Raw genomic sequence first — 12,960 nt, forward strand, 5'->3', positions numbered from 1 at the left:
TTCAGCTTCCCTCTCAGAGCACCCTCTTAGAGAAAAAAAAAAAAAAAACAGCAAACACACACTTGAAAGACCATTAAAACTAAAATGATCTATCACTTTTGCACTTGCTGTGTGTGTCTCCTTATCACTTGATAAGGCCTGTGTTCTGCAACATCCACAGCTGCATGAATTTGTTGCACGCATTCCAGCATCCAATCACAGGATTCACCCGTTGTGCGTCTGCCCAGCAGGCATTTGTGTAATCTCTTTGCGCAAACACCACCATACTTACGGTAGCTTAATTTGCGTGGGGAGGGATCAGAGGCCCCGCACGGCTCTCATTGTCACTCCAGCTTCTTCACTCACAAGAGTATTAGTGACGCTCAGCAGCCCCGACCTGCAGGTAAGAGCTGATGCACTTTGTCGTCTGCGGGTTTATAAACTCTCCCCTCAACATGAATATTAGTTTCAGATTTCTTTTTCTACATCTGCGAAAGTTTCTCCATAAGAGTCTTTATTTGCGATGCAATTGCTGTTCACTAATCCACAGCCGGTATGTCCATGGAGGTGATCAGCGAGGTGTATGCATGCATATGTGTGTGTGTGTTAATTGGAAGATGCGCTGCAAGCAAGTTATCACCTTTTTTTTTTTTTTAAGTGCAGTCGAAAAAGCAGCAATGGGCTGAGCCATGAAGAGATGACTGTGAATTGGCGCTTTATTTTTCGGGGTTTTTCGCTGTGTCGCTCTGGCCGCTGCAGCAGCCTGCGCCTTTTGTTCTGGTCCACGCCTGCATGGTGCTGAAACCGGCGCGCCTCGCCGGTTTCCATCCACTGCAGTGAAAACACAGTCATCCGTGGAGGAAGATAGTTTACATTTCCAGGTTACATCATTGTGCTTATCACAGTGTTTTTTCGCGTCTATGTGTTGCCCCACAAACGCGAATATGGGAGTTGCCCTGCCTTCAGTGGGCATCTTGTTTGTCACAACCAGTTGCCCTTGCAGGCGTTATCACCTTGCATTATCCAAATGTTGCACGATTAATATATTTTCAAAGCCATATGAAATCGCTTGAGTGAAATTGAAGCGCAATAACCGATAACACTAGAATAAGACCTAAGTGACGTGACCGCTGGCTATAACACAAGTCTGATGAATTGCAGGGTCCCTTTTCATGTCTTCAGTTATGCATAATAATCTGGAAATGTCCAGAGTTCAATGGCTCTGCTCCAAAAGCCTGCCTCTTTTTCAATGTCGCCTCGGCCTCCAAGCGATGAGAAGAAGCAGGAACAGAGGATTTCCCACGTCTGGATGGGAAAACATTCCTCTATGAAAAGAAATCACCGCTGGCATGAGACTACCCTGCAATGTCTTCATCTGCACATTCCAACCGCTTTCTCAGAAAAACCCGGCTATAGACAAGATATGTAAAGAAAATAAGGCAATTATATACTGATGATGTTGAATGTAGTCTCTGATGACATGTTCCTTCGATAAAGCTTCATCAACAGGCCTTGTGTTGGTTTAAGACCCCGGACGGTCTTATCTCAAATCAGGAAATATCTAACTTTTGAATCATACATTATGGTTTTAGGTTTCTTTGTTTAAAAGTCTGGGTGGCTTTCGTCATGTGAGATTTGGTTACTCTGAATCATTTTTCCTTTTTTCAATCCGCCGGCTTTCAATGAGGAAATTTTGTGGCAACAGTTAGGATGGAAGCCTCAATTATCACAGTGTGTGCGTACGCGCACTTAAATGCAAACTTTAGCCATTTCACCATGAAAGACTAAATGTTTTGACTGTCTGTTTGTAAGATGTGGCCTACGAGGACTTGTCACAGTCTTAGCTGAGTATTTAGCAGGCACGAGTTTTATGTGAAAGCTTAAAGCTTTCGGACGGTCAGAGTCAGACGATTTGTTACACCTTTCCATTTAGTGATTTTCAACCAAAGAAACTGTGATTTTTTTTTTTTTTAATTTTTATATATATACTGTGGCAGGTGTTGAGCTGAGCAGCAGTGATATACACGTTTGTCTCTAAAGCTAAGCTAACCAGCTGTTAGCAGAGAACTGTACTGCACAAACAGCTCTTTGCTCACAATTATGGTTCTTCCAATGCGACTGTGCTCACATGAAAGAGACAATAGCATCAAATAACTGATCATGCATCGCCGCAGTCACATATTTCAGTTTATTTGAACAAATTCTTGTTGAAATATTCTTGTCTTGGCAACTGGACTTGAATTTCTACGAAGCTCAAATGACCTATGGGAAATATAAATCAGTTATTTTCAGAAACTCCCCGCAGGTCATTAGAACTGTAGTCGCCCCTCGGACGAGGGGTGAAACGTCTTCAAGCGAAGAAATTCAAGTCCAGTTGCCAAGATAAGGAGATTTCGACAAGAATTCACCATGATCCGGATGACTGAGAACCTCAAGAGACATTTGAGCTAATATTTGTAAAAAAATGTAATGATCAGATGAGTTATTGATATTACACCATATAATTAAATAAGCAAAGCATGAGAAGAAATGCACAGTGTCAAAAATAAGTTATTGCTATGTTTTAAGTTGCCAGAGATTGGTGCTATTTAAATTAAGAGTAATGTAAAATGTCCAAAACAGTTTTCGTTTAAAATATTTTACTTTTTAATCAGTATCTGAAAGTATTGAAACAACTTACTGACTCTACTGGTCAGATGGGGATTATTTCAAACATTCTTTGCCCAGATATTAACCTGCTTCAGAGGAGGTCAGGTTTTCAACATAAGTAACCATGGCAACATTATCTCTTGAAAAGTGAACCGCCCACTTGTTACAGAAATACCAGGATCAACCTAAAGTTATCCCTCACTAATCCTGCTTCTTGATACGGGAGGATGGTCACTGCCTGCACCTATGCTTATAAAATCAGGAGATGTGCATCCAGCAGGTCATTGTGTTTCATATGTCTCCATGTAATTTTTAAATTTGGAAATAAAAATGACTTCAAAACTTAAAGTCTTTAATATTGGTGAACTTAGATCTTTTTTATTTATTGCAGAGAGCCATGGCATACATCAAGGGTGAATATAGAGGAGAAAAAGAAATCTGTTTGGTATTCAACTTCTTGGTGCGGTGACTGCTTAGTGGCTTATTGGAACAGCAGAAATAAACAAAAAACATGCAACTGCTTTTAATTTTATTTGTATGTGTGTCGGTGTGTGTGTGTGTGTGTGTGTGTGTAATATATATATGTATATATATGTGTATATATATATATATATATATATATATATATATCAATAGGACAACAGCTGAGCGTAAGTTAAAACTTGTGTAGTCCCCATTTATACAAAAGTTCATGGTTTCATTCCTTTATTTTGTTGTTTAATTTAAATTTTATCTTCTGTCTTACACTGTAAACAGAAAAAAAAAATGTCATTTCATTTGTGGATATTCCCAATGCTGATTTTCCTACCTTTGGAAAGGAAACGAAACAGTTAATAAGGCAAAGTTCTGCAAACTTTACATCTGTGATGGGAAGTTCTTTCTTATCATGCGCAACTCAGCATGGTTTACAAAGCATTTCAGTAACCACAAGAAATAAATTATCTTCTAAAGCATTCATTCATTCATTTTTTAACAATTCAAAAGTCAAGAGAGCAGACAGAGATTGGCAAAGTGCATTACAAGTGCGTTGTCTATCAGGTTTCACCAACTTCCCCTGTAAAACCAGATTGGACTGTGTGTAATCACCGATGGAGTAATTGCAGTGACGTTAAATCACAAAACAGCAGGTTGGGGGTTGTTTGACTAATTACCGGCATGTACTATGAAAATAAATGGTTTCAGTCGGTCGAGGTTTAAAACTTTAATTTGGTTTAGGTTTGTATGTCTGTTTGTGCTGGCATGTAGATTTAAAGCCACTTCTCAGTTTTCCAACCTCTGGGAAACTGTATCCATGTCCCTTTATCACACAGGGTTGTTAAGTATATTTCTCCATGTCAATTCAGTTTTGTTGCACTATCAAACTTGAGAAACCACAAACCCAGTCTGCGCTCCACTGAAATTCAGACATGCCATCTTGGCTGGCGATTCCCTCCTGTTGTGTTGGGCTTCTGTTTGCTGTAAAGAGCAGAGCATGGGTTTGTTTGTGGACTGATTTGAAGGCAAGCGTTGGGACCTCTGTTTACCACAACGGAGTTAAGGACTATTTCGGTGATGTGTGTTTGCGTGCGCTCTGATTTATCTTGGTGTAACAGTCACAGGTGTCTGAGGACTCAGGATGATGCCTCTTTTCCCTGCTGCTCTTGTTCCCCAAGGCCCTTTGCACTACAGGTGTCTAATGGGAGCTGGCAGAACTGTGCCTCGGTACGTGATTAAGTCTGGACTGTGAGACAGACCTAATCTAATTCCCATACGTCAGAGGAACCAAACAGCAGTGACCTGCATAATGACACACATTTTTTCAAGCACTTGCCCCTTTCCTTCAACTGAAAACTTTGGCATTTGTTGGTCATTTAGGACCAAAATTCAGTTAGTTGATTACTGCCTGTTCAATTCTATCTTAGTCAAGGAATGTTATACTCTGACTTATGAAGGGACTTCCGGGCCTTATCTATTTGCCCTCTGAAATTGCTAAGAAAGTATTGTATAAAAGGGGGATGACGGACACAAGCGGATGTTAAAAGGTCTTGTTTGTCCTTAGTAACCGTGTGATCTTGAGTTTCAAACAACGGGAATGATTACCGGAGTTTATCGTTTCATTGGGTTTTTTAATTGGTAAACCTTTCTGACCAAGGACAGCAATGTCCGTTTGAGTAAGACTTCCATCCTGAAATCCCCCGTCTTGCTGATTATTAAGTATTTTTTGCATCGAATAGTTTAAGGGACATCAGCTGCCCTGCTGTTAAGATTACCCCAAAAAAGATGGCCTTTTATGGTGATCAATTAGGTTTCCATTGTACTTCCTATGTACTCTACAAAAATGATACTGAAAAAAATGCTAGTCATAGCACTGAGGATATGCGAGGGTGGTGTCAATACATTGGCGTCATCATTTACTTTCAGCTTAATGCCGCAGCACTTTCTCCCGTTGTCCCTAAAAGGTCTGCAAACCCTATTCTTTAGAGGTTCTTTTGGTCCTGCACAATAAAGGGTGAGACATTGAAAAAGTTCCTCCTGTCAGACAGAGCTTATTCTCCCACCCTGCTGCCCTTGTGCCAGGGCTCCATCTTTGGCCGACGCTCAGGCAGCCTCTCAAACGAGGCCTGACAGCCAGTGTCACATTCCATTCCTCACGGACGATGGCCCTCGACAGAGAGGACACTCAGGCTGGGCATTCTTACACTCAACACCAAACTCCCTCAGATATTGGCATTCCAATCTTGTGTTGCAACTGTGCAAGATAACCCATGAGCTCAAGCATATATCACAAGCTGTGGATGACTGGCACTCGCATGAGCAAAGTTTTAACATAAATATACCCGTACTCCTGAGGTTCATTTTTGTGCAGTTTTGGCCAAAACAAAGCATATCAATGCAATACTTGTTTCCCTCCTATTGAAAGCTTTATTTAGAGCAATTTGTATGGACGAATGTCCAAAAATGCATTCCGAGAAGAAGTGCTGTATGTTCTCATGGAGTCAGGAAGTTTATATGTCTCTGTTTTGGCAGAGCCGTGACATGTAGTCCCACTTAAACTTGCTGTTCGAGGTTCACACCCCTAATTGGCGCATAAGAATGGAAGCAACTGTGCTGCTGACAAATTCTGGATTATATTATGCCTTTTCATATGTAGAAGCAGTTGGCCATGCATCTGTTTTAGTTTTTAGTTTTTGTCAAGCACCTAAACCTGGCAGTGTTGATTCTGCAGGGAGTTAACGTATTTTGTTTTGGTGCTATGACAAAGATTTGTTCAAGGACTTTCACAAGCAATTCAACCAAATAAATCAAAATATTTTCCATGTTGTTGACTTGTAGATGCTCGCTACTTTCTCAACTCTTTTTTTTTTTTTTTTTGGCAACAAGGTGCAAATTTATTTTCAACAATCAAGATAACGTACTGGAGAAGACATTACTTATATAGCAAATCAAAATAGAAAGGGGTCCTCCTTTACTTTTCACACAAAGATGTGAGAATAGAGGTAGATAATTGCGAAACAAGTATTCAAAATTCACTAAATAAGTTGCGTATTGTTGTGAAAGAAAAAGAGATAGGTTCTTGTTCATCAAACTGTAAACGTTATGACTAATTTTTCAAGCAGGGACATTGTTATGTGAAGCTGCTCTGATTTGTTGGACCTTATTTTGGGGCAGCAGTGTGAAGAATCCCCTAAATAGCCTTTAGCTTCCTCTTGAATTGTCCAGGGACTTCCCGTTAGCCTAGCATAGCATTTGAGCAACGCAACACTGAGCTTTTATGCTTTCCAGATGTTTTCCAGGCAAAACAGTGAGATTGTTTTCTCCCCATCCTTCTGCAAACAGCACTGGCAGCGGTCGGGTGAAGTGTACTGGAGCTGTTCTCTGCGCAATGAATGGGTCTAATTGTTGAATCCATGTCGCTGGAACACACAGATTAAGTTCCCCCATGCTTTTATGATTTTGTTCTTCTCAATTACTTCTCAATGTGAGAGTGTTTTCCACTAGATCCATTAAGGCTTGGACTGTAATGTCATGGAAATACGTCTCTAAGGATTTGAGGCCAATAGCCTCTGAGTCTCTGCATCTCAGTCTCTGTTTGTCTGGCCCGTTTTGGATGTATTGCAATCCCCCAATCCATAGGAGCTTCCCCACACAGCAGCTCTGTAACGCCGCTGTGAAACATCGAAACAGATGGACGGCATGAATGCATTGATGGTACATCTCGTTCTTCTGCTTGTGTTTTAACCGGACAGCAACAGCTCTGTGTCTGTTGGTGGACCCCCTGGCTTACTTCCAGCAAGACATTTACTGTGCTCACCCCTGACTGTGTCTAAAGAGGGACATCCTGTCTCAGTCATGTAACATATTAGAGCACGTGGGAAGACACTGTGGTTAACAAAAGTCGGACGCTACCCATATTGATGTCTCACTGTGTAAATTGTAATTTGTCGACAAAAAAAAAAAAAAAAGGGAAATAAGGGGATATTTTTGTTGTTTTGTTGTTGCATTATGAAACCAAGGATCCCATTCTATGATTTACATGGAATGACCTCTAGCTACTATTTGCCTTCACCCAGGAGATGCACTGTTACTACATCATACTGGATACACAGTGGTCTGTTAAGATAACTGGGTTTGTACGATAATTTTTGTTTTTTCATATCTTAAATGAATTTTACCCATTTAAACTAACAGAAAACAAATTAACTTGTTCCAACTAGTGATATCAGTCACGTGTACACCATGTTGGTGCTTCGCTATTATTTTGTGCTTGATTTCCATAGAAAGTGTCTTCTTTCTGGGTTCACCACTTGCCTGACCACTTGCTTTCTTAGGGCCCATGATGATTATTAAAAAAAATAAACAAAATAAGTACAGAGATATAAAATTATGCCACACAAGAGATGGGAACACAACAAGTGATATGCGTACTGTGCGAACTACCTGGACGAGGAATGCTGAAAGCTGCAAGGTGTTCTTCAAGGTGAGAAGCTGCAATTCGGAAGATGCTGGCAGCGTCATGAAGCGTATTGGAATTGTGGCAGCTTGCTTGGTGCGTACCACTCGGATTTCCATTTTTCTCGCTCTCGAATCCGTATCAATATTTTTTCCGTATCTCAAGGATAAAATTTGCTTGCGTCATGCTTCGTTTCTTAAAAAATTAGTATGCATAAGGATTTGTATCTTAAAGGGCCTCTGTATACCTCTACAAATATATTCAAAAAGACAGGAGCCATACTTTCAATTGGTAATTGATATTCATTCAGTCATTTTCTGTGCTGCTTAACATGCAAACAGGTTCCCTGTGGGATGAAAACAAATCTCAGCTGACACTGAATGAGAAGTAGATTTTAACTTGACCTGGTCTGCTGTAAGTGATCGGGCCTGATATCGAGAAATCCAACCAGTCACTCACATTCTCACCAATGTAGTCTTGCACATTTTATTACTGAGTAAATCAAAGAACCTAGAGAAAATTCTTGCAGGCTCAGGGAAAACATACAAACTCAGCAGAACAGCCCCAAATTGTTGGAATCGAACTGGGAACTTTTTAGTTGAGAGGTGGGCGTGCTGAACACATCGGCACCGTGCCCTTAACATATGTTTGGCACATGATGAATCAATAAGATAGAGCCCGAGAGTAGTGGCAAGCAAAAAAAAAAAAATTGGACTGACTAATAAATCATTTCATTTATTAGTCGGACAAAATAATGACGACGCATATAACATGAGCATGTTTGGATATGATATTTCCTGACACAGAAAGAAGCAATCGAAAGAGTTTTAATCTTTATTTGCTGCTGCCCTACATTGGAAAAAATCAACACCTTGTATTTTTGATAATATTCTAACATTCAACAAATACCATCCTCTCACATGTGTCTTGGTGCTCTCATTGGATCTCTGGTTTACAAGTGGTCTCAGTCTGTGTTGTTTACTACTGCTCCCAAAGGGACCATTTCGGGCCCCCCTCACCACGGCAACCCCTGCCATAGAAACCAGTTCCCTCAAAGGAATGACCTTTTTTCTTTTTTTTTTTTTGAGAACCAATGTGTGGACCCTCTGTGTTTCCCCATGCCTCCCTCTGTAACAGAGAATACATTTTCTAGAATCTTATCTCATACGTTCACCAGCGTTCCACCTGAGTAAAAATACTCCGACACTGACTTACTGCAACAATAAGTGTTTCCATGGTGATTGCTGTGTAGACATATGACTGTTTCCAAAAGGAAGAAATTACTTTTTGGTTACATAACTTAAAATAGTTTTTTATTTGAAAGTTTCAGTGTGTATGCATATTTCAGGCTATCAGACAACGGTAAAAGTAGTGACACCCCTGGTATCTTCACTGCGGTCTTGTGGGGTTGGAGTGACTTGTTAAAACACTACAGAGTCCCTTGTAAAAAAGCCAGCTGCTGGAATATGTGTGTGCGTGTCAGTAAATCGTCATAAATCTTTTTTTATGGCATGTTTCTAGCATGCCATTGGTGCAGAACTGATTTTAACTTTTTGTCAGCATTTTTTTCAAATAGTAGAATATACATATTTTAGAGAAATTGTGGAATGGTTCATGGCTACAGTTAATTTCTTTAAGAAAATTTTTACCATGCACAGAAAAGTGGAATTACAGTATATATCACTTTCTAAATGGTGATTGAATAGTTAGAATAATTAGTTATTTTACCTAAAAAATGAACTACATATTTCCATTTCGGTCATGAAGACAAAAACATTGATTTCAAGATTGGATCTAAAAAATCAGCTTGAAAATCAACAATTGAATCAAAAAGGAATAATTGCTTTGGAATTAAATTTCAACGATGATTGAAAGACATTTTCAGATCGAGTCAAAATTTTTATTAAGAAAATGTGTCTCTCTTTAACTACTGGTACTACTTTCAGTGGTCACTCCTCTATCTTGCACTCCATTATTACTAAGTACAAAGAAATATTACACAAAACAAATATTAAAGAAACCTCATGTGAATTTAAGTACAGAACTATACAAATACAGGTACATGTAGACAATGTAAAACCAATTAGAAAAAAAGGTATTATCCATTTTAAATGTATTTTTATTTTTCTGTGATACCTTTTTGTATTAGCAATTCATTGATTCAAGCAGTTTAAGACAGTCTGATAAAGGATTCATAAATGGGAAGAAATATCTATAGACTAATCCAGTCCTACACAAAAAATGTAATAAACCCCCTTGACTGCTTTAAAATTCATTTTTTTTTATATGCATGTAATAATAATCACATTATATGATAAATGAGTAAACCACAACAGGAGATATTTTTCTGCAATGATTAAACTAGGATTTCCTAAATCATTACATAATCCATGTTAATTCAATTTTTTTCAGTATATTTTCACAATGTGATATTTGTTTTTCAGTGATCATAAAATCGACACCTCTGCCAAAACTAAAAGCTGGTACCCTTCATGTACTTAAACCAGAGTGTGAAAAAGAAACCACATGTTTTGTTTTGTTTTTTTTCTTTTTTACTGCAAATTGTTAAGTTAAATTGAATTTGTCTGAGCTTTGTAGAATTACTTGCCATCACTGGCTTTTGTGAGTCATGCTATATAGTGAATGTTGGCATAAATTCATAGCATGTAATGTAGTTAAGGTTCATTTATAGACAACTTGAATGCTCGCCATTTGTCACGTTATCAAGTTCTCTGAGGAACAGCAAACCTGTCTTCCATGTTTTATCTCTGCACGTAAAATGGCTTTGCTGCTGAAGACAAGGCTGTAGAACCATGTTATAACCGAAGGAAAGACTACATTATACAACATCATTTTTTTCTTCTGTATCTCCCTTTTGTCTTTAATAAAGTAAATAATTTTCTTGCAAGGAATTAGACAACCATAAAGAATAAATCAGCATCTGAAAGGAGCATCCACTTCATGTATCTTCAATATTGCTATCTCAGTCAAAACATTACAAACATGTTCAAGTTCAAAGCTGGTACTCTTGGTATGCATTCTGATGTTATCTTTGTTGCTGTCCTGTCTCCAGGAGCACAAGAGCTGATTGTTATCTCCTGCTACTGTATGCTGTTTGCGTGTATTGGGGCCTAGCAGTTTGAAAGAATAACAAAATACTCGTTTTCTATTCAGTGTATTAAAATATAGACTGAATATGTTGTACAGTATACAGTTAAATCAATACGATCGGTCCAGGGTTATGATGGTTGGGATAGGCTCCAGCATCCCTATGACCCTAAGTGCTGGAAAAAGCGGTACATAATGGATGGAGTTAAATCAATAAAGTGTTCCCTTGGTTTTATATTAGTTTCTTGCTAATTTTAGAGGTTATTAATGGCATTATGCCATCATATTTAACCTCACTGCACAAGTTAGCCCAAAAAAAGAAGAGAAACCTATACTGAAATAAACTGTCTTAAACAAGAAAAGAAAAAAAGTCATACTTTCATCCTTGTATGTATTTAAATCTTAAAGTTGCATGTCACAATACAACATCACAGTGACCCGCTCAGCTCTACAACATGATAAATTCATGTTTTTCGTACAAAGAAAATGGCATAGCCCACAGGGAGTCTATAATTAGCCATCTCCCCGGAAAGATCACCATTCAAAGCCACCAGTTTTCCATCTTTCTTTTGTCTTCGCAATGTGGGTTGCCAATTATCGATTTTGTCTCTCCTCAGCTGCCTCTTCCCCGGCGCACCTCTCCCCTGTGAGGATGCAAGGGGAGCGGGAGCCCCCCTGCAGATCTATATATCCACATTCAGATGCTAATCCCATGCCATCTGCTTTATACTTTAACGGAAGGCTATCCTGGATTGTTTACAGCGGCCATGTCTGAAGGAGGGCAGTCCCTGCACCTTCAGAGTTTGCTACACTGCTTTCTAACATTGCACCTTAATCAAGCCATAATGACAACTCCCTTCAAAACCCCTCTTTTTTTAGCACGGGGTCACCAGTTGAATCGAAAGAGGTTACCCCCCACCCCACCCCCAACCCCCATCCAAAAGCAATGGACCCTTACATAATACCGCTTTTTTTCTGCCTGACCCCTCGCCCCGTCCGGTCAAAGTGACTCCAGATGAGTTAATCACAGTCGCTGTGAAACTGGTCAAAACTGCCAGCCTCTTAGCTGATCAACTGAAGCAGACTTGATTTACATGCAACCTTAGGGATGTTTTGCTCCCACTTGTTTGAGTAGGAATGTTTCTTAGGCCTTTCTTTTTTTTTCAGTGACTATACCTCAACTGGTGTGTGTGGGCTTGCGCTTGGCATTAGAGTTTCGGGATGACATAATAGAGTGTATTTTGGCAGTCACCGCTGGAAGTTCCTCTTCATGCTCGCACCCTGTATTTAGAAGACAATCTTTTTTTGGTCATCCCAGTGTAATGTACTTACAGTGCGGCTCCTGCATGAAGGCAAATAGTAGCTTGTGTTCAAACACGCTTTTAGTAAAATGGCTGTATTCAGTCAGAGTTTTAGGGGATTTGTATTTGGTTTTCTCTTGCATTTGTATGTAAAAAGCTTACGTGTACTGACATTTGTCCAGCTTCATCTATTTTTCATTAGAGTCCATGAAGTGGGAGTTCACAAGAATAATTTATGGAGCTGTGCTCACCAAAACATTTTTGAGCTGCAATCTAAATTCCATTATTACAATCGCATCGTATTAATGCTATAATGTCTTCCAAAAACATTGAAAATTCTGCACTTATTGGACTGAAAATGGCTCAACACGCTGCTTACTGTTTGAATGATGCACTTTGCCCAAAAGATGTTTTAAAGTATTTATTCATTATTTTATCTTCAAATATATTTATTTTTGGGTATGCCATTATTATTGATTCCCTCAAAGAAATAATGAATACTTTTCTCTGAGTAGCTCTTTAGCCCGTCTTCTAATCTGAGCTGAGTTGCACCAACTTTCAGGTGAACATGCATTTTTGCAAGCATCGACTCACTGCTCATGGTTACATTTATCTACATTACTCTTGAAGTAATTCACCTCTTATCTAATTTCCCTTTTGCATTTTGTTGTTGTGCTGAGTGTGCTGGTCTTGCTGCATGTACACTTAATGGTTGTTGTTCATCTCCATGAACATGCCTAAGGTTTGACGCAATTAGCTTTTTACTGACTGATCAAAGTACTTGCAATTATATGCCTTGCATATTAATCTAAAACAGGGGGGATTTAATAGTTTAATAATCCTGTGTTGATGCCAGTGTTGGATATTTCTGCTATCGTGACTGTTTATTTATCTTTTAAAAGGGGAAAAAAATCATCATTCTAATGATTTTCTAAATTGTTTTTGAGCCCTATATCTCATAAAAAACACTTTGTGATGTGTTGATAGAAGTGT

General features: G+C 39.0%; 1 protein-coding gene across 1 annotated transcript in view; it reads left to right on the forward strand.

The window, feature by feature from the left end:
• Positions 1-283: 283 nt before the first annotated feature.
• The window catches only part of LOC147233518 (uncharacterized), a 74,068-nt gene continuing 61,391 nt past the window's right edge, over positions 284-12,960 (forward strand). Inside the window, exon 1 of the mRNA XM_086147413.1 lies at positions 284-382. The gene's annotated coding sequence lies outside the window, so the exon portion shown is untranslated. The remainder of the gene's footprint in view (positions 383-12,960) is intronic.

Source organism: Fistularia commersonii, chromosome 6, assembly GCF_037954325.1.
Source record: "Fistularia commersonii isolate RoL2024-O1a breed Wild chromosome 6, RoL_Fcom_v1.0, whole genome shotgun sequence".
In the NCBI taxonomy this organism is placed as follows: domain Eukaryota; kingdom Metazoa; phylum Chordata; class Actinopteri; order Syngnathiformes; family Fistulariidae; genus Fistularia; species Fistularia commersonii.